The sequence below is a fragment of the Passer domesticus genome, chromosome 11 (assembly GCF_036417665.1).
Source record: "Passer domesticus isolate bPasDom1 chromosome 11, bPasDom1.hap1, whole genome shotgun sequence".
NCBI classification, from domain to species: Eukaryota; Metazoa; Chordata; class Aves; order Passeriformes; family Passeridae; genus Passer; species Passer domesticus.
In genome coordinates this window covers 23,899,717-23,922,505 of record NC_087484.1, presented here as the reverse complement: position 1 = coordinate 23,922,505, position 22,789 = coordinate 23,899,717, and the positions used below count along the sequence as shown (strand labels likewise).

At 43.4% G+C, this 22,789-nt stretch overlaps 1 protein-coding gene across 5 annotated transcripts in view; it reads left to right on the top strand.

Moving 5' to 3' along the window:
* LOC135309655 (glypican-5-like) overlaps positions 1 to 22,789 on the top strand; it is a 381,061-nt gene that overhangs the window by 177,948 nt on the left and 180,324 nt on the right. The gene's annotated exons all lie outside the window — the stretch shown is intronic.

The following is a 22,789-nucleotide window of genomic DNA, read 5'->3' as shown; positions in this document are numbered from 1 at the left end:
AGTTGGACACACATTCATGGGTAAAGCATGTTTTTAGTCTAAAAGAGTAGGCAAAATGCAGCAAATGGCATCCATTGTCCCAGAATGGGCAATCTGACAGAGTTGGCCAGGAGTTGGTGTGTGAGGTGAAATGGCATTCATCTGAAAGCAAACATTGAAAAATGTCTGTACACTTCTGCAGCTGTGAAAAGTTAGGGAAAATGAAACAGATTTGTAAAATAATCTGAACTTTTTCTTCCATAAAATATCCTTCTACTATTACATGCTTCTGAAGGCAGGCAGCTGGCACCATCCCTGCCCACAAAGCTGGTGTTGTCCACAGCTGGCATTGCAGCATTTTGCCTACTCTTTTAGACTAAAAACATGCTTTACACATAAAAGTGTGTCCAACTAACACAGCAAAAAAAAGGAGCTACTTTTCCACTGCTACTTTCCCTCTGCCACCCCTGACAAGGCATGCTCTGACTTAGCAGTGCACAAGTGTTATTTATAGACCACAGGAGCCCTCAGAGATAAGTAATTCTATTTCATCCCTTTTTTATGAAGAATGAACCTGGAGCTTGCAAAGCAATCCGAGGCTGAGCATTTTCTCTGGCAGGCAGGGCTGATGCTAACCCTGGGTTTGGCAGTCAGGGCTTGTAGCCTTGGGCAAGTCACTTCACTTGTGGGAATATCAGTTTCTCAGGAAAATGGGAGGTTGTTCTGTTTACCTTAGAGATGCACTTTGAAGTACAACCAAATAGTCTTGGTTCAGTTCTAATGAAGTGCAGCGTGTTACTCAGAGCAGGGAAGTGGCTGGCCTAAGTAGGACATGCAGAAATTCCTGCTCCACCATATGCTTTTAATCCATACTAGCACTTTTCTTGGATTGAGACTGCACTGAAAGAAGGCTGCTGTCATTGAACAGCCAACATTAGATTTTTAATAAGATGAAAAATCTGCTTTGGGGGGGAAAAAATCAAAAGAAATGTTAATTTCTGTGGCATTAAAAAATTCCTGATATGGATTGTCAAGATGAGCTACAGATCTTTTTGTGAGATTGTTTCCATCAGATTTGGGCTGATAGCATTTATTGGACACCCTGGCTGGAAAGGGATCAAATGAACTCCAGTTCCCATCTTCCCACCAGACCAGAAGCCAAGATTTCCCAGAGCAGAGGTGTTCCAAACTATCCTCAGACAAAGCTGTATTTGGCATTTCTTTAACTCAGGAGCTGACAAATAGAAACTTTGTTCATTTTTCCAGCTAATAACTTCAGCTCAGGCAAGATATGTATATATGCTAATGGAAAATGTTAACTGTCACTTATGAGAAGGCAGTGCTGGGAAATATCTTGGTTTTGACCAACTTTATTTATTTAAAAATAACTAACCCAACAAACAAAACCCCCAACAAATCAAACCAAAGAAAACAACAAAAGTGTGTGGGAGTTTTAAGGACATTGAAATAACTTGGATATTTTCTTTTTAATTATAATCTGGTGTTTTATTAATGCTTGTGCATATTGTAGAGTTAAGCTTTTTAATAAAAGTATGCTTCAGGCTAAATCATATTTTATCAAAAATCTTTTATGCATTATATTAGACACTAATGATATGCCAGATCCAAAAGGGAAATAACTGTTCTTGTACTTGAGGAGGGAAGTGAGAGCTGATGGCAAAGGCTGACACATTTCTTTGCTCCTCGTGAGAATTTCTGTGCAATGTGCCAACCAAAGGGAAACTGCAGAGGGAATGTGGGGTGTGTAGGAGCTGCCACCCACTGACCCCTGCAGAGTGGGGCTGCCCAGGCTCCCTGGGAGTCAGAGGAGCTGGAATCCCAGGATGTGCAGCCTCCCCAGCCCAGCTCCTTGCTGTGGGGAGGAGCAGCACCATGGCCCCCTCCTCTGGCTGTGCTGTCTGTCCTCAGAGCCTCTCCCAGCCATCCCAGTCACACCTTGGATGCCTCAGGATTTCAGCTTTTCTATTTTTCAGATCCTGTATTTTTCAGATCCTGTAATACTGATGTATTAGTGCATAACTCCAAACTCCATACACAGTGTTAGTTACTGCCTTCACATTTTGGTCAGACAAAACAATTCCTCTGGGCCTGGAACCCAAGGACACCCTACAGCCTCAGGCCCCAAAAAGTACAAACAAAAGTGAGTTGGGGGGAGCAAACTGGGGGTAAATGACTTCATTAGCTGAAGCTGTAATTGGAGGATTAACCCCTGATATGTAAATGGGCCAAACTTATAATTGTCTGAAAAACTGGTGCCCATTGTCCACCTTGGGTGTGGCCTCTGGGAGGCTGTGACTGCCCAGGGTGCATCTATTGAAGCCCTTTATTAAATACCTGCTTTTATTCTCTTAACTTTATCTAGCCTCTGTTCTAGGTAACCACTCCAAGGCATCACCTTCCCCTGCTGAGCCTCACACTGGAAGAGCTGCAGTGCTTCCAGAACAGCTCAGTCTGTGTTCATCCTCATTGGTTTGCATTTAGGGCTGCTGCTCCCTGTCCCATTGCTCATGGCCAGAGCATGATCCCCTTGGCAGGTCCCTCCTGCCCTGTGGGTGGGTGTTGGTGGCGTTGCTCTTTCCTTTGCACAACCATCAGAGCAGAATTTGGCACACTGGAGATTCTAATGCTTGATTTGTGAGCCCATCCCCTTGGTTCCTCCAACACAGGTTTTTTCCAATAGCCACCCAGGTAAGGGATGGAACTACCAAATGCGTTAGTCCAGGAGCTCATGCTGCTCCCTTCTTGTGAAGGGATTTAGGATCCCATTGGCCTGGAATACTTCAGCAGCCAGGAAGGCATGTCTGCCATCATTTTGTGCCATGCAAGGCCAGGTTTCCTGTCTCAAACACTGTAGCATCGTTCTGCTGTCCTGGATGTTGCCTCAATTCCCCTTTCCTAATTTTAGCAGCTTATCTGAGGCGAGTGATTTAGGAGCCTGCTGGCCGTGGTCTCTGTTTGCTGTCAGCAGAGAGCATCAGACACTTGGAGGGGGTGATTCAGCTCTGCAGTTGGGCTCTGCTGGCTGCCAGAAATGCCTCCTCCCCTGAATGAGGCTCAGTTTTCTCCTGGCTCCATCCCACCCTGCCATATGCCTGCTCCTGCAGGGGAAGAGGAGTCCCTGTTCTGGCTAACCAGTAACTGAAGCATCGCCTTCCTCTGAGATGTCTGTCTTTACTTTTGCCTTTTTTAGCTGTGTGTGAAAGGGGGTATTTAAATACAAGGTACCATGAGGACTATAAGACATTAAGAAAAGAGAAAAAACCCTCCATTCCTTTTCTGCTTGTACCTGCTTTTGGTTCTGTTAGAGACAAGAAATAGTTAAAAGTAAATGAAACAAGAAAACCTCCCTCCAAAGCCCCCCAAATAATCATAAAAACCCCTCAACAAAATGCAAAACAAATTCCTCATTTTCCCATCTGCACTGGATATTTTTCTTTAAAAGCTGGATTATTGTTTGCCTTCCATATACTGGTTCCCTGACTGCCAGGTGAGCAAGGCACATTTTATATTGTTACCTTTGTAAGCAAACACAGAAATGGATATTCCTCAGCAGTTACAGCAGGATTTTCAGAACGTGGAACCTTTCTGAATGTGGCACTTTATCCTGACACTTCCAGGCACCTTTGTCATGTGCCATACAGTCAGACTATTCCTTAATATAATTTACAAATCTGTTGTGTGTTTAAAAAAAACCCACTTTTTTTTAAGGTTTCTTATTTGATAAAACATTTATCCACACCACTTCTGTATTTTCTTTGTTTCCTTTATCTCTTTCCTCTTTTTCTAATTCCCTTTCTTTCATCAGGGTCCAATGTGCTCTTTGCTTCCAGTCTGTGTGAAAGTTGTGTCATCTGGTGGAGAACACATGCTTTCAACATGTACTGTCAATATTGGGTAATATTGTTATTGTTGTCAGCAACATCTTAGGGCCACTTGCACCAGAATCAAGTACCCTTTCAGTAAACTTTGGCATCAGTTTACATTTTCCAGCTTGCTTCTGCTAGAAAATGCAAAATAAGGAGGAGAAGTTAGAAAAATACTGCTAGAAATGTTTGGCCTCTGCAATTACTTCATTATTTTTCCTTTTACATCGTTTGATTTTCTCCCCCTAAAGTCTGGGCTGTTTACAAACCCCAATTTTTGAGTCTATTTCCATTCAGGGAAATGGCCTTACATTAGCAGGCCCACTCAAGAGGGACCTGCAGGACCTGAAGAGAAAAACCTACTCCAAATTACCATTTATGTTTAATTACCATTATGTTTAATCTGTGATGTTTTGCAAATCTCATGGAGTAGTGCTTCCAAAGAGTCAGTAATATTGAGAGGAGGGTGATACTTTCACAGATATTTCCTAACTTACGTTACCAGAAATGAGTTGATGGAGTTTAATGAGAACAGTTTTTTATTACAACCCATTTTATCTGAAGTCTCACATGCACAGAGTTCTGCAGTCTTGGGTTGCAAACCACATTCTAGTACTCAATTCCAAACCAAAAACTGTTTCCAGGCACTCTAATTAAAGTCCTTGGCATTCTCTGTTGATAATGTTGCAGGTTCCAGAGACAAAACAGAAGAAGTGTTTTACACTCGAGGGGTATTGGGGAATTTCTCTTGCTGTGAGGTTGGTGTGAGAGGGAGGAGCTGAGGTTCTGAGCCCTGCACCCCAACAGACCCAGCCGCGGTGGAGCCCAGCTGGGCTGCCAGGAAGCTGCAGAGCCTTCTCAGTCTCACAAGCTGGGCACAAATTCAGCAAGGCTGAGTGACAGCATTGCCTTCTGTTGAGTTTTAAAGTTTTGGTGTTTTGTTTCCAGTGTTTGGTTCAGCTGTTATGAGAGAGGAAAGCAGAAATAGATGATGCTTTACAGTATCCAACCACAACTTTCAGGAGAAAATGTTCCAAAGAATGAGGGATTCAGGCTTTATTGGGTGTGTTTTAAGAAGTCTTCATGTTATGACCTAAATAATTCCATTTTGCTGATTTTTATGCTGGAAATGTGTTTCATTTGTGAATGTGAAGGAGAAAAGCAAAAACTTTAAGAACAAGAAACAGTAAAACAATTTCTGTTTTAGGTTATTTAGCATTCACTCATTTTCTGAAAGATGTCAAAGCATTGCTTTGTCCATCCATCTGCTGGTAAAATACAGTCACTTGGTGTACTGTCACCTAGTTTACGTACATTTCAGCAGAGTTTGGAAAAATTCTATTATTTGTGAACTGGAAAGCAGAGAGGACTCACTCTGCAACTGAAATGTTGAATAAATCTTTGTAACATAATGTTAGAACTGCTTTCTAGATCTCACCAGTAAGAATTGCTTAGCTCTCACAGCCTAAAGATTATTTTCCGTGGCCCAAAACAAGAGCTGTAAATCAATGCTGCCCTGCTCACTTCAGAGCAGAGATGTTGATTTATTTGCTTGGGAAGGTGACCTCATTAGCCCAGCCGAGCAGAGGTCAGGTGCCACAAAGATTGGAATCAAGAGCTGTATTTTTCAGTAGGAACTTTAAGTGGCTTTTCTTCAGGAACATCAGAACTTTAAAGCCTGATTGTATGGACTTTTCTGGGGCAGGCAGAGTGTGCTGGGACATGTTTGGGAAGCCAGAAAAATCTCTCCAGTCATATCAGGCTTGTATTCTTTATACCATTCACTTTAGGGTGAAAGGTTGCGGAGTTTGGTTTTGGTTTTTTTCTCACAGAAAATTTGTCAAGGAGGCTGTATAAATGCTTGTCTACTTTTGGGCCATAGTCAAGGATGACCTAAAGTTCACTGTTTATCTACTTTTCTTAACATTCAGCAGTTAGGGACTTGTAATGGCAGAGGGGTTGGAGCTGTATGTTCTTTAAGGTTCCTTTTGACCCCATTCTGTGGTTCTGTGTAAGAATGAATTGTTGTGAGGTAAATTGGTGAGGACCTGGTGCTTCTCTAGTTTATTCTGTTTATCATCATCCAGTGCACTGGCTGTGGCTTCCCAGGGTTCAGCTCTGCTGAGGGAAGAAGCCCAGGGGCAGCAGGAGGGCACCCATTGCCTCCTCACTGTCTCTGCACTGAGAGTCAGCCCCACCTTTTCCCCTTCCACCCTTTCCATGGGGATTTCTTGGCAAATAGTCCCTGGTGCTGTGCTGTCTCAGGTTATTTTTTCTGTGGATCCTCCCTGATGGATAAAAACTCCTGTAAAAAGTGTGGATGTGCTTCAGTTGGGGGACTTGTTTTAGAGTAATGGTTTGACTTGATGATCTTCAGGACCTTTTCCTCCTAAGTGTTTCCCTGATTCTCTGGGTTTTTTAGGTGGAATATCTGATGCCCAGCTCTGGATTATGAGTTGCTGGGGGGACATCAGTGGAGCCAGGGCAGGCATCAGGCACAGTGCACTGATCTCACCCTTTCCATTTCCTTGTTTCCATTTCCTCACTTTCCATTTCCAGTTCCTTGTGAGCTCAGGAAATGTGAAAATGGGGAATTTCAGTAAGGGAGCTGAGCAGTACAAAAGAAAACTGCACCACCAGAGCCTTTGCCCACCCCACTCTAAAGTCCACAAAGGACTGAACCCCTTCTCCATCAGAGCTCCCAAAACACACCCTGGGGATGGGAATGGTGTGAGTTGGAGATGCTCTTTGTGCTGTTACTCACGCTTCCCACCCCTGTGCAAGCCCTTTCACAGGCTCTGAGCCTGGCTGTGACCCTTCCACGAGGCTCCCTGGAGGAATCCTACCCTCCCTGTTACCTAACAGTTCATAAGGAATTGTTGGTTAACCAGGAATTTTACCCCACACTTCACATCCAGGAACAGATTGGAAACCGCTATGTCCATAATAGGAGGGAGAGGCTTGGAATTTTATGGAATGCGTGGTAATAAAAAGCAAAGCAATTGTCACATGAGTTTTGGCTCGAATCATGACAAGAAGCAGATGTGTGGCATGCCTTTTCCTTCGCTTGCATGCAGGCCAAATGGTGCAAAATTCTTAAATGTTTTCTGCTTTTTGTTGCAATTTAATCTTCTCCTGAATAAACTGAACATGACAGTGAGTCCATCCAGAGCAGTTGCACAGTTTGACATTTCTGTGACTTTTCAGAAAGTGCTTGATTTACATTTATTTTGAAGGAAAGTAGGGGAAGGATTATGTCCATCCTGTGCTGAAAAGATAAGTATGTTTTCAGGTTAGAAACCATAAAAAGCACACTCGCTATTTACAAGTAATGACTCTATATTTGAGCAGCTCAGAGACACTGAACTCCCTTGTACAACTCTCAGCTTTATATTTTTGGTGCGTTTCAGTGCACAGAAGTCTGCTCAAAAATCTAGCTTTTGTAAACCTAGATTTTGCAGTGTAAATCTAGGTTTTGCAGTGAGTTCAGTGTGAAGGTTGTGGCATGTGCACAAACACCTGTGGGTGGGTCAGAGCTGTCTGCAGGATGTGATCCTGAGGGTTTCCAGGCAAATCCCAGTGAGTGCAGATTCCCACTGCTGCATAAATGTGTGATGCTGCTCTGAGCCTTCCCAAGCTCTTGTACTCTGTGGCAATGAGGTCTGCAGGCTGTTTGTGGATGGTGAAGAAGCTCATTTCCAGTCCAATGCTGTTATAAACAGGGCGTGGGGCTTGTCCTCCTGCCAAAACCTGCCTGGCCCTTCTGCACAGAGCCAAGTGATGATGAGGCCAGTCCTCAGGCCTTAAGAAACTTTGTAGATAGCCCACAGTTTAGACAACCGAGCCCATTAACTGGAGGAACTTCCTTTAACCAAATAAAGCTGGGTAATAAACTTGGAAACATTTTCAAGATGCCTCTTTAGAGATAGTTGTGTAAAAGATGTTCTATTTTAAATGTCCAAAACAGGCTTGTAAAATAGCTGTAATGCTGCAGAGTGTTTCTGAGCTTAAACTGCACTTCAAAAGAGAGCAGCCTTTCTGCAAACACAGTGTGTGTAATTGCCACTGCTTTCAGTGCTTTTCTTACTTTCCTAGGCAATAAAAGTAAACTGTGGTTCCCTCCATCCTCTGGCTTGAGATGGAAAAAGCAGTGCAGAGATCAGCTGAGCTTCTTGTGTGCAGGGATTTGGTTAAAAAGGGAAGATCTCAGAGTCAGGAGGAAATGTCACTAAATATTATAATGCTTGACTGGGAGTGACCAGCTAAAACTGGATAAGGAAAGGTTACCAGAATCCCTTTAACCTTTCTCTCCGTGCCCTTTTGTTGATAATAGCAATAAGGTAACAAGATGGTTTTCAGTCATAATTAGAAGGCTCCTCATCACTGTGTAAAGCCACAGTGAGGGGTGATTTTAGCACAGGCAGCTGACAAAATCAGCTTTTGGAGAACTGTTCTGAATGCTGTTCATCAGAGCACACCTGGAAGCAGAGATTGTCCTTGGCTGTTGCTGGTACATGTCTCAGCTGCTCACATAACTCTTGAGAGATGCTGAGGAATCCTTAACACATGTTAAATGTTCTTAGTGTTCATTTTTTAGCAAGATTAGTGATTTGAAGCTTTTCTACTGAAAACCATGAAATAGTATTTCAAATAGAAGTCTTGCTTTAATCGAATTACCAAGCTGAACAGAAGTTTTCAGAGACTCCAGTCGTGTTCAATTCAGTCTTACTGGAGGATGTTGACATTTTGTGACAGTGACACGCAGAGACTAGAGCTGCTTTCTTCTTTTGAGTTCATTAATACCTGTTGTAACTTCTTTTTCTGTTCTAAGTGACCTAATTCTTCAGACAATTCAGGAGAAGAAATTGGAAAAAAAGCAAAACTACACCACCTCAAGGCATTTTATATTGTAAAATGTTGTCTTGCTGTTATATAAGATTTTTCCATTCTGATTCTGTTCATTAAAAAGTATCCCAGCCTCCACAAAGAATTCCAAGAAAATGAGGACCATGAGCAGAATTTACTGCACACAGAATAGTTGTTGATATCATCAGTTACATATACCAGTATATTCTGTTACTGAGGAAAGCAAAGATGCAAATTCAAGATTTGCTGAATAGTTCCATTTGAACTGTGTAAAGGTTTTTGAGGAGACATTTCATGGCTGTGGGGGAATGGCCTTTTAATTGCTCAAGGCCACACTGGTTTTCTCTCCTTTTTTCTTTTAAGGGATGAATTTTTGTAGATATAACTGAATGCCACTGAAATTCTTAATGTAGGGCACTCAAACAGGATCTCCTGGTCAGGTGAGAAATCCTGTAGGAATAACAAAATCCATTAAGCAGTTATTTAAAAGTAAGCACAAGATTTGTTAATTGCATTCCCTATGGAAATGGTAATAAGGATTTCTTATTCCTTGGTCACAGAAATAGTGAAATTATAGCTTGTTTTGTGAGAAGCTGTAAGAATAATTGTCTGAAAAAATCTCCCTGGAAAAGAAAAGATGACAGGTTAGTCCTGTACTTGTCAGCTCAGCAATCCCAGCAGAGACAGCAGGGCTGAGAAGGATGTGGAGATCAGGCAGGCAGCAATATTTCACACTGATGGGAGATGTGTGTTTGGTGTTAAGTATTCAAACCTGAGTGGTGTGAATGTGCTGCCCTAAAACAAGAAACTGTTGGCTGGTGGGAGATGTTTGGGAGGGTGGTTACAAAGTTTAGATTGCTTTTCCCTGCTTTATTCCCACCACACATTGCACTTTAATATTGTTCAGATGGGTTTGGATTGGGTGTTTTTTTTCTGCAGGATGTGCACAATTTTGTAGGGTTTTTGTTGTTGTTGTTTTTTGTTGTTTTTTTCATGGGACTGAAAATGCCACTACTGAAAAAACCCAAACCCCTAAACCTAAAAGCAGCTTCCTTGATGAATAAGAGCAATCTGTAAATTCCTGAGGTTTTTGCAGAGGGGGCAAGTGCTGACCTGAATTTTTGTGCCATGCCTTCCCCCTGTGCCTTCCACTGAGGATGGATGTGGCAAGGCAGCTCCTGTGGCATCTGGGGAGTGCTCTATGTGCTCCCAGTCACCCTCCAGGCTGGCTGAGAGGGAGGGAGAAGACACTGCTAAGTACCTTCCAGAAATCCTTCTTTTTTTATCCCAAATACCTTTAATTCTTCACCTGAGATGCTTCTTTAAAGAATTGTCTACATAGGGAACCACATTTCCCCCTTACCTAGGATGCTGTTTAATATGAATATAAAGGGCTGTTGTCATGCACTTTTTTTTTTGGGCAAGCAGTCAGCTGGGTAAATATGCAGTATGAGATGATAGCAACCTTCTCAATAAGGTTCTTGCAGAAATTATTTCTGCAAGAAATTATAATCTGCAAGATTATTTCTCAAGTTTGTTCTCATTTGCCTTGTTCTTGGTGTGAATTGTTTCAGAATTTCTGTCTGAAGTTACCAGCATTTAACAGCTCTGGCTATTTAATAATGATCACTAATTAAACAAACACAGAATCACAGAATCACAGAATAATGAGGTTGGAAGAGACCTCTAAGATCATCAAGTCCAACCTATGCCCTAACACAAGTTGCCCCTCTTCCACATGGAAAAGTCAGTGCTGCTTTTTCCCTGTTCCCTTGGAGTTATCATAAAAAGTGTAAAATCAGAGTGTACAGCTCCCTGGCCAGCACTCCCTGAGTCACATTTAAGGGTTCTGAGAGAGCAGCTGCCTTCAGCTGGAGCCTGTGGGCTTTGAGGTTTGCTCACCCACTTGGCTGGGGCGCTGCTGAATCAGGAATTCCCTGTTGCTGTGCTGGGAAGAGCAGTGATCCCCTTACACAGCTTCCATCTGACACGCTGGCAGGCCAGCTCCTACTGTTGCTTCTTCATGCACATTCCACTTGTCTCCCAGAGGAATGGGAGACTAATATCTTGTCAGTGCTCTGATTTATGATTAATTGTTAAAGGAGCACATTTTCTGCAGTAACATAAGATTTGGGAGTGGAAGTATAAATTACTGTATTGTTTGCTCTGACACAAATAGCTGCTTTGGCTTCAGGGAGTTTTATCTTGCCGTGTTTAAGTCTCTTAATGATACTAGCAGGTACTTTTTCCTGCAGAAGATTTATTACTTTGCAGTGAAGAAAGGGATGACAAAAGTATTAAAAAACCCCAAGACAAACACAAACCTCTCTGCTGTTTTTGCTCTGGGGCTTCCTACCTTTTTTTTCCTCTAAGTCTGGACAGCTGTGTGGAACTGTTGCTGAAGCAGCTACAAGCTGTGCTGCTGCAGTTTTGCACACAAGTTACCTTTAAAATTGTTTAAAGTAGTTTCTTTTTTGTTTGTTTAATTGATGGTTTTGCTTGTTTTTTTTTTTTTTTTTTTTTTCTTTTTAAGACAAGCATCCTTTTAATTGCCAGAACTTTCTTCTTCCACTTTCACATGCATGGGAAGGAGAAAGAGCAGTGAGGCTGTGCGCTGGGAGGTGAAATGCTCTAAAACTTCTGGGCATAAATTTCAGATTCCTGTTTCCTTCATGTCTGTTAGGTAACATTTTCCTCTGCCTTGGCAGTGTGAACTGTGTTTCAGAGCTTCACAGCCTTAGGAGCTCCAGCAGGCAGCCCACAGGGGCACAAAGTGGTGATGATGTTGATGGAGGTGACAAATGAGGCTGTGTCACTTTGCCTGTTGACATGGCACTGGGCTACAAGGAGTTGTGCCAATTAAGATTTAAGAACAACACTGAAGAATTAAAATTCATCTTAGAGGAAGGCTCTCTAAAAGTACATGTGTGCTGGCTGGAAAAAAAACGTACTGAGAGACTTTTAGCAAATGTGAAGATGAATCCAATTGGTTCTACCCAATGGGACAGGATCATTTTGATAAACTAATTAGCAGTGACAGACTCAGTCCTTGGGGACACTCTTAACCAAGTCCTGGATCGTTTCTTTCAGTCAGCCCCAGAAAATGCTTGGCTGTCAGCTCCATCCTGATTGCTGCCAATCAGCAAATTTCCTTCCAATAAATTAATTCCAGGCACACCCTGTTGGCTTGGCTCTTCTCTTTCAGGCTCACTGCTAAGATCAGACTTGGAGTGAAAAACATCCCAGGCATATCTTTGCTGCTTCTCAAGCCCACTGCAGTGCTGGCTGGGATGGCAGCCCTTACAAGGCTTTTCCCATATACCTGCAAACTCCTGACTGTTTTGGCACTCCTGCAGGGAATTAACTTATAATTAATTTATAATTAACTTATAATTAATAATTAACTTATTTTTTCATGAGAAAAAAATTTACACTTCAATGTATAAGATTTTTCTTGGTGTTTTTTTTTGTGGGGTTTTTTTTTGGGGGTGGGTTGGGTGTTTTTGTTGTTTTGGGGGTTTTTTTAATCTAAAAGGAACCCAAAAAGTCCTTAAAGTGTTGATGTGAGAGAAGTTACTTCTGACTTTTGCTGACCATCTGTTTCCTTCCCTATGTAATTCTCAATTTTAGATATGGCTCAAAATGTGGGTTTCTGTAATTCCATGCTTAGAAAGACTTGGGTTAGTTTTGCCTGCAGAAAGGTGCTTGTAGGGCTTTTTGACTTCCTTCATAGTTCTGAAGGCAGAACATCAGATAGCTCAGAGGTACAGAGAGCAGGGGTGGGTATTCTTTGCACCAATGATTGCAAACTAAAAATAAGCAGTGGAGATGTCTGTGTGCTTCCTCCCTGGAAATGTACCCACGGTAAAGGAGAGGAAAGGTGAACATGTTGAGTTTCTTCCACAGAGCTGCCTGTGACTGGGAGTCTTTCTAAGATGAGACAGCATCTAGAAAAACCCTAAAAAAACCAACCAACAAACAAAAATACCCCCATAGAATATTTTGTACCCCAAAGATGAGGGGGAAATGGAAAGGTGCTGCTACATCTCTCCTTGAGTGCAATCAAGGTTCCATGGCTGGAAGTGCTCTGAGCCCTGGCACAGCTTGCTCTGGAGTTACAGCCTGAAGTAAGTGCTCTGTGTTTTTCAGAAAGACAACCTGTGTGGGTTTTTAGGAAGTTTATATCAAGAAGTAATGGAAAGATTGCTGTCCCTTAAGCCCTGTGAGGCCAGGGGCTCTCCTGTGCAGCCCACCTGGGAATTTCACCTACACACACAGAAAATAGTTTTCATATGATGTGGAGAGGGTATGACAGCAATTCCATGGTTTTGCAGAATCTTTTTAAGGCACCACACTGATATTGTCCTATTCTTTCAGGCTGTTTGATGATTCTTTTTCATTATACAGCAGCAGAGAATGCCCCTCAGTCAAATCTAGCAAGTGAAAGCAATAACATGTTAGCAACTACCAATATCAGTAAAAAAAGGTCCCTCAGACCAGTATTGCTATATAAAATGTATATTTATATTTGCACACACCTTCCCTGGAACCCTTACTTTGAAATGACTGCTTCCCTGCCCCACCAGGCAAGGCAAGCTCTCCATAGCCCCTTGAAGACGGATATGAGAACATTTCCCAAAGCGCCACTTAATGAGCTGTAAAATGTTTTTTATTTACCAAATCCCAGCAACCCAACCACAGCCTGAACAATATAACTAGCTCCCGGCTCCCTAGAGCTTTGAAGCTTTTACTGTACATAGAAAACAGGTTTTTGAGAGAGAATTCTTCACCCTCTGCTCTCTTGGGGCTGTCTTTCCCCTTTTCCCCCCAAGCCCAAGTAGCTGTGCTGTCGTGTGTGGGGCCCTGCCACACTGGAGAGAAAATGCTTTTCCTCCCTAACTTGTGGGTCTGCTGTTTGATTGTTACCATGATCCTTAGTCTTCAGTAGCCCTGATTCCTGAGGGACATTAATGAGAAAGATTCCTATTACATGCATGCTTTGTCTGTGCCAGACACAACAATGGTGAGGGAGGAATGCCAGGCATTCTTGGATCACTGTGAGTTTTGGTTCTCAGAGAGCTCAATTCTTGTCCCAGTTGCACCAGTCATGATTAGCAATAGCTGCACTGAGGTTCAGCAGACACGTTTTCAACTGCTGTCAATTAATATCTCCACTGGCAGGCACACACTCCTGGTGCTCTGTGCCCGCTGACGTGCTGGCAGAAAAACTGAGTCTCTTGAGATGGAAACTGAGTCAGGTGCTGTAGTTTCAGAATGGATCATCCTATTCCACATGTGTAAGCTTGGACTCAGCAGTCAGTCCAGGGAAGGCTCTGGGTTGTGATTCCATGGAGGAATTCCTGGGGGAGCAGTGAGTGTGTGTGGGCTCTGTCCCAGATGTTCCCTCGCTCTCAGTGGTGTTGCTGCCTGTGGCCATGGCAAAGTGAGAGCCTGAGGGGGAGTTGAGGCTGGTGTAGTGTGAGGATAACATATTCTCTGGTTGTGATTTAAGTTGGAAAAGAGGCTGATAATCCCTGTGAAACTTGCTTGCCATTGGTAGTATTGAAGAAAATAGGTTGGCAGAGGACCTAAAAAACCCCAAATGCTACTCAGTATAGTATTTTCAGTAAATTTAATGCATTTAGTGCCAAGGACTTTTCTCATCTTTACCTCCAGCTTCTACAAGCTTCTATTGGAGTTTGAGAGTTTTTTTGGCTGCTTTGGTAGTTTATGAGGCACATGCCTTTTCTATCTAATATTCCACCAGGAGCATCAAGGTAGGAGAAACAATATAAGCCCTAGCATTGCATTAGTGTAAGCCATGATGGAGTTAGTCATCTATAATTCATGGATATGACCTTTTGCTCAAAGCACAGTGTGTTGTGAAGTGGTGCTGGGCTGTCCATCACTCTCACTGTTGTCATCATTGAATGACTGCAGAGCAGTGCAGAAGCCATACTGATAACATATTCTTCAGCTCTGCTTCTTTCTCTCCCCTTGTATACATATTTATGCCTGAGTTGTTTTTAAATACATTTTGGAATTCTGGTCCTATTGGATAAAATTTCTCAAACTGCTCATCTGGTTTTAGATCCTTTTAGGAGGATGAGAGCCAGGGCCTGATGCCGACACCCAGCAGGGTGTGTGAGCACAGAGCTGGGAAGGCTGGGGGATGGAGCTTGAGGGTGTGTGGAGCTTGGCTTGTTAGAGAAAAGGCAGAGGAGAGGGTGGGGAGGTGCTGGTGCAGGGTGGTAACTCCCCTGAGTCAGAGGCTCACAAAAACCATCAAGGCTTGTGTTTCCTCCTTCTTATGAGAAGAAGAAGGAGAATGAGAAGAAGAAGGAGAAGGAGGAGAAGAAGGAGAAGAAGAAGGGTGTGGCTAGTCTGATGTTTAAAGTGTGGATCTGAGGAGATACAGGAGTTAAGCTACAGTTCCTGCTCACAACCATGACTTAGTCTCCCTTTGTCCCAATTTCTTGTCATTGGAACAAGGGTAACAGCCCTGCTTTTCTCCTAGTTTGGATTTCTATTTCCATCTAAACCATTTCAGGCAAAATGAGGTTGAAAAAGATTTCAGGTGGTGGCACCCAGAACCCCTTCTTCTCCTGGTGAGGAGGCACTTGTGGCAGGAGGGATGCAGGTCAGGACATCACTGGAGCAGCATGCTCTTGCCTGTACCCTTGCTGGCTTGTTTTGTTGAGGTGCTTCCAGTTTCTCCAGAGTTGAACAGCTCTGCTGTTGCCAGGACTGGGTAACAGAGAATTGTCTTCTAACTCTTTGAGGTGTGTACTTCTCCATGCCAGCACACAAGACCAGGAATGTGCTCCAGTAATTCCAGCCCCCTCGGTTTGGGAAGGACCTTGGGACACTGAGCACATCCAGAGGGGCAGTGAGGCTGGAGAGGGGCTGGGAGCACAAACCCTGAGAGGAAACCCTGAGGGAGCTGGGGGTGCTCTCCTGGAGAAAAGGAGACTCAGGGGTGCCCTCATCACTGTGCACAGCTCCTGAAAGGTGCCTGTGCTCAGCTGGGGCTGGGCTCTGTCTGCAGCAGCACTGACACAACCAGAGCACACAGCCTCAAGCTGTGCCAAGGGAAATACAGGTTGGATATTAGGAAAAAGTTTTTCATGCAAAGAGTGATAAAGTTCTGGAATGGCTGCCCAGGGAGGTGGTGCAGTCACCATCCCTGGGTGTGTTTAACAAAGCCTGGATGTGGCACTGGGTGCCAGGGTTTAGTTGAGGTGTTGGGGCTGGGTTGGACTCGATGATCTTGAAGGTCTCTTCCAACCTGATCATTCTGTGAATTTTGTGAATTGCTGGTTCTCAGGAATGCTGAAATTTTTACCCATCTTCAGGGGACTTTTTTCAGGACAAAGAGATGGCTTCTTCCTAAAGGTTGAATTGTGGTTAGATAAAAGGTAGGAGAATAGAGACAGTGGTGAAGGTAATCTGGCCCCTAAGGAGTTACAGCTGTGCCAATTATCAAGAATGAAGAACAAGCCTGCCCTTAATAGGCCACAGCTGGATCCAATTAAGAGGGGTATTGTAAAAGAGCAGGTTGGCTGGTGAGGTGAGTGATGGAGTTTGTTGGCTGTGCTGAGAAGAAGGAGTTAGTGCTGTGAGGAGCTGCCCCGAGAAATCTCCGAGACGGTATGAAACCTTTGCAATAGGACAGCAACATTGAATTAGCAGCTCTGGCCCTGTCTGGAGGTGCTCATTTTGTCCCCTTTCTCCTTGCCATGAGTTAGTTTTCCTCCAGGGCATTGGCAGCTTTGGATTGTTTGTGTTGTCTGGTTTGAGCTCTGCCAGTACAATCAGGCTGTGTTCCAAACCCTCACTGCAACACCTTGGCTTTGGGCAGGGGCTGCAGGGAATGCACTCAGGAGGGTGTGCTGGATCCACCCAGGGACCCCGAGGTGTCTGACATCCCCTGCCCATCCCATCCCCTGCCCATCCCATCCCCTGCCCAGCCACTCAGTTCTGCTGCAGCAAGAGCCTGTGGACACTCTGCTTTCACATCACTGGTGGTGTCCATCTCTGTGCTGTAGGGTATTTTCTCATCTCAAGGAGAAAAAGAATGTTAAAATTCTCACTTCTGGTCTGTTCCTAAAGTCTAACAATAACTTTCCTTACACCACTTCAGTGCAGCTTTCAAACCATACTGTTATTTCTTGGGGGAAAGGAAGAAAGAGGTCAACTCCCAGTCACCTACACCAGCAGAAAATCTGCACAAGGTGCAGCCACAGGTTTTTAATTACACATTTGCCTACTTTGGAGAAGCATAAATGATTACACATGGTACAAGGTGATGGCTAACTGAGATAAAACTCAGCTACATTACTTCATATCCTATAGAAAGTTTCTCAGAATTTATTTGTGCCAGTTCAGGAGTTTATAACTTGGGTGGCTGGGGAAGATGGGGTGTTTAAACATCATGGTGAGGGCACAGTGAGTCCCCTTGGCCCGGATCACTCCCTGAAAGCTGTGGCTCTTTCAAGCAATCCCAGTTCCCTTTTCTTTCCCACAAATGGTGGGAGTAGGTGGAAAGTTGACAAACTCTTAGAGTCAATGGTACTATTTATCCCAGTTCAGCAGCTCAGCCACCATTTTCCCTCCCAAGACCTGCTCCCATAATTAATTCCTCCCATAAATACTTTCTCAGCACCATCCTGATTTTCTTTAATATATACTTTTCTCACCCAAGGCCAATCCTAACTTTCTCATTCTTTAGTGGACAGGGAAAAAAATTGGCAGAACTTGATTTCAGCTTTTTCCTCTGCCTGTTACTTTCAAGAAATAGGCAGTGTACACCCACAGCACAGCTACAGAATGTGTGGGAGGAGGAGCTCAGGTGCCTTCTCTGAGTCAGAAAAAGGCTCCATTTGTGTGAAAGGCCTTAATGAAGGAAAGCAGACTTCCAGAAAAAAGAGAATTTTCAATCTTCCAGGAGAGCAGCAATCTGGAGAGAAACTGCACCCTTTTTTTTCTGTAAATACCCCTTTCAGTTCTGCTGTGCCTTGTTCAGAAGTAAAGAAACAACCAGTGTTGGATGTGACAGGCTCATGAGCAGCACCTGAATACCTTCTATCACACCCCCTCTCTGCTGGCTCATCCAGGTGCCCCTTTTCCTCCTCCCCACAGCACTGAGAAGAGTTTTGTAGCTCACAAATAAATGATTCAAACCTTTAGGCTGACAGCAGGTAGGTGAGAACACTTTTAGGACAGGTCTACAAGGACTAAGCCACCTCTTTTCATAAAAGTAATTTCATTGAATAGTATGTGCACTGATTGAGGGCTTGGTTGTTCTGTCATTTGTATGTATGTGAGGTGGTGCTTCACTAAAAATAAAATAAATTAATCAATTTTTTTGTCCAAAATGTTCCTGGAATAAGCACATCCTCATTCCTCCATGTTGGTATTTCCTTCTTCTTATTGGTTTTCTTGTATAAAATCCCTGTTCATTGATCAGACAAGCACATTCTCTCATTTCAAATCATTTGTCAAGCCTAAAAAGGGCTAAAAATGTTCCTGTGCTGATGCAGCTTTGACCTCAAAGGTTGGGTTTCACAACTATTCCTTGACCTGGCCTCAAGACTCTAAAATCTTTAATCAGACATTTCAGAAGGAGAAATCCTGAAACAGTCTCACAATTATTAAATGTTTGGAACAAATGTGTGTTTAAAGCCTGAGCAGAACTTGCCAGGCATTTACAATGATCCCAGCTGAATTGTTTTTTTCCCCCTGCAGTTAAATATTATTATAAAAAAAGCCTTTTCTTCTTCTTTTTATTGGCATTGTTTCCAATAGAAACAAGGTGTCTGCAGTCACACTGTTCTCCTCTGCTCTGAACTCCTCAGTTCTTGGAGAACTTTAGTGAAATTTGAACTAATCTAAGCCCATTTGATGGAAGGGAAGAGGTCTCAACAATATTCCTGCAAGAATAGGAAGCACAGAGAAACCACATTAATATTTCCATTCATTGAAAAGCTGTAAGGTGAGTGCAGCTTTATTAAACATGAAAAAATCCTTAAAGGAAAGGCTTCATTAAATCTGTTGCTCACAGAACTACCTGTGTGTGTAGCAAGAACACTGAAATATTTAGTCACAATATTCATAACTGGAGTGTGAGGCAGCAGGTGGCAAGGCTGGGACAGTCAGTCTGGATTGCAGAGGTTCCTGCTGTGCACTGGGATGTTCAGACAGTGAATTGTTACAGAGGTGAGCACTGAGTGTTACTGATGGGTTTGGAAATTCTGCCCTAAATTATTTAAAGAGAGGAAACAATAGAAAAGGGATTCATATGAAGAATTCATGTAGAAACTCAAATCCTTGATTTTGGTTAAATGACCAAAAGAAGATCTTGCCTAATGTGAACACTTGCGTGCATGAGAGATCACTTTCAATTGACAGCCCTTTGCAATTCATGATCTAATAAATATCTTTTTATAGGACATTTCTATGGAAAATGTAAACTCCTGTTACTAAGGGACTCTCAGTTTTCCTCAGTCTGGCAGAATCCAGGGAAATCAACATTTGCAGTGGCCTGACAGTTCCAAGTCCAGTCCAGAACACGTCATCACTTCTCATTCCCTTTGAGGGATGTAGGAAATGTGGCATTTGGGCTGACTCCAGCCAGTAGCAAAACTGGGAGATTTCTGGTTCCTTTTTACTCATTTCTACTTTGGGTGTAACATCCTTCATGGTGCAAAAAAAGAGGCTGAAATCTTGCTGTCTCCAGCACCACAGAGCTGTGGTTGTTTTACTTGTGTCCAAAAGGCAGGGCAGTTCTTAGCTCAGCATTAGAAATTCTGTTTCTCAGTAAAAAGGTCAACAGAAAGGTGGTATTTGCACACTCAAGAAATAAATTGCTACCTAGGGTTCCCTTGTGTTTAATATTTTTCTCTTATGGGTGATAAAGCTGGATTGAACAGATCAGTCTAAGCTGTTCTGCCTCCTGCTATTTTTGCATTGTTTTGTCTTTTTGCTTTTAATTCCTAGACATTTCAGGGGGTTCCCTTCAATGCCTCAAAGGCCAAACTTCTACAACCAGCCTTTCCCTGAGCCATTACACTGTTCCTGAAGTACCCCCATCACATCACTGTGGTGAGAGCCAAGAGCCTCTCTTGTTTCCTCTCTTCTGAAGGAGACTGGTTTTGATCTCCCACATAGCCTTTTATTTTTCAGCCTCATTCCTTCTGACTGGATTTTGACCAGAGCTGAGCTAACAGTTTTGAAGCACACAATTCTCTCAGTGTAATCAAGATCCATGGAATTTGTGGTTTGATTTTTCTGTGTATCATGCCCTAAGGAATTATTTTTCCCCAAGAAAAGATCTTTCCCTTTTAATAGCACTTGGGTTTTCTAGATGACTTTTCAAGCTGCACAGATGACACCAGAATGAAGGCAGCACTATTGTTCTGGTTCCTGGGGTGCCATTGTAAAAACTTCTTTTTTTTTTTTTTTTCTCCTGAATATTAAAGGCGCCTTCTGCCAAACTTATTTCTTAAAGATGTAGGGATTAAATCAAAATGCAAGAATCAGGAGTATTTTATTGACTGTAAACATGTGTAGCTCATGGGGGGGAGGTTTTCCACTTCTTTTACCAGCAGGTAGGTACAGGGAGTTATTTCTAAATGAGTGCTAATTAGATCTTCAGGAAGGATCACCTTTGTGAGGAATGTTTCACCTGTAAGGAATACCTCACCTAGCATGTGGTAAAGAATAGGTTCAGTGAGAGCCTCTGGGTGTGGCTTGGTTGGGTGGGTCAGACCTGGCAGTGCCACTCAGCTTTTCCCAGATTTGTGATGCAGGAGCTTCACAAACCTGGCCAGGAATGAGGGTTTTGGTGGAGATATTCCCTGGAAAAACCCTCCAGGCTCTGTGCATGCTGTTCCCCCCTCTCCAGGGGAGGGACAGATGGTGGCCTGGGGCTGTGTCACCTCCTGCAGCCCTTGCTGGAGCTGTTGAGGAAATCCAGGGGGTGGAAGGAGCTGTCCATGGACAGGACTGGGAGGGCACAGCCATTGTCCTCGTTTGTCTCCTGCATCCCCTCAGTCTCCACCAGCAGGAGGAATGTCACAAGGTTTGGTGTAATATTCCAGGCTGAGGAGATGCTTGGCAGTAGTTCTGAGGTAAAGTGAGCTGGCACAGCTCTCTGGGTCCAGTTTGGCAGAATTACTGGGATCTTTTCTTGTGTTTCCAAAAAAGAGCATTTCCCTGTGCCACCTGCCCTCAGCTCATCACTAATGGGGATCTGCCAGCAGTGCCCTTTCTGCCCATGGTATCCTGCAAAAATACACTGCATTTACTTTATTTGGTTAGGACATCTGCTTTTTGTCTCCTGTAACCAGTTCCTGTGACTAACCACATCTGGTCTAAGCAACATGCACTATATTTATGTGGCTGCAGCAATTTCACCCTAGTTCTAAGGTTGCAGAATTTTGTTCATTTAAGAACAAATGCTCAGAATTCTTTTCTAGCACTCCTGTGGAATGGCTTTTGCTGAGGTTACCTTGATAGACACTCAGACACCGTATGCCAAGAACTGGCTTTTAACATGAGTCAGACTTGTTCTTTGGCAGCCTTATTTAATTACAGATCCATCCTGAAACTTGCTTTGTCCTCACTGGAGAAGTCATTTCTGGAGGTAGCAGAAGAAGCTCTGGAGGATTTAATGACATTGTAAAGAGGTGTTCATTTCCAGGGTGAGACTTGGCCTTGAGTGATCCTTGTGAGACTCTGATCTCAGCCCGGGACTGTTCCACTCAGTTCCTTTGCAGTTTCCAGGAGTTACCATTGATGTTTGATACTGTGTCAGCCCGCCCCACTGACAAGCAGGTATTACTGCATTTCCCCCTGCAGCAGCCAGTGTGGAACGCCAGGGCTCTGCAGTTTTGTTTTCTGGTCCCTCTGACACCAGGGCTCCGGATCAAGGCCCTTGCAGAGCTTGGCCTGTGACTCTTGTGGATGCAATAAATACAGCCCTGGCAGGCAGCCAGCCTTCAGGAACCAGGGAGTGTGTTTCCTCATAAATAATATTAATATTTTGAAATACTACCACCTTCTGGCAGCTGGAGGAGAGGATATTCAGACCATTTCTTAGTGGAAAACATTACAATGTCCTGTGTTACAAGGAGATGTACTGGTGTTAACTTTGAATTTTATTTTGAATTTTGATTCCGGTGTTAACTTTGAATTTTACATTCCATCGCTGAATCATAGAATATTTTGAGTCGGAAGGGACCCACAAGGATCACCGAGTCCAACTCCTGGCCCTGCACAGGTCACCCCAGGTCACACCACGTGTCTGAGAGCGTTGTCCAAACACTTCTTGCACTCAGACAGGTTTGGTGCTGTGCCCATTGCCCTGGGGAGCCTGTTCCAGTACCCAACCACCCTCTGGGTGAAGAATCTTTTCCCGATATCCAGCCTAAACCTCTCCTGAGGTAATTTTCTTCAGGAGTTCTGCTCTAAAAGGCTTATTGATCTGGATTTCCAGTGTGTTCAGTCAGGGAAAATGTAATGTGCTTGTTCTCCCTAACCTTCCAGCTCAGACATTTGTTTCACTGCTGTCATTGGGAAGAGCTGTTCCTTCCATACACCCATTTTTCCATTGCCCCCTCCAGTGTTGGCATATAATTTTTTTTAAAATATAAGCTGAACAAAGCATTAACAGGAATTAATCTAACTTTTTTTATGCACCTTTGAGGCTAGCAGTTTCGTTTTTGGTAGTTTAAACTGTGGTGTAGCTCCCTTGAGTGGATCCTCAGTGTGTGTCTGACAGCTCAGAGACTCAGCCATTTGTTGGGATTGCATTTGTTTGCAGTGCAGAAGGAAATGGGAGATGTTCTCCTTGTGCACGTGCATCCAGTAGATTCCCAAAAGGTGCTGTATGGCATTCACATTCTCTGAAAAAATTCCTTTGCCCAGGATTTTCTCCTGGGAAGTTGAGAAGCCTCAGAGGAAAAAAAAAACAAAACAATTCTTATCTCATTTGCTTCTCCTGTGTTGTGCTCATGTAGAATGTGGTTGGAGATTGTTTACCCACAGGTGATTGTTCC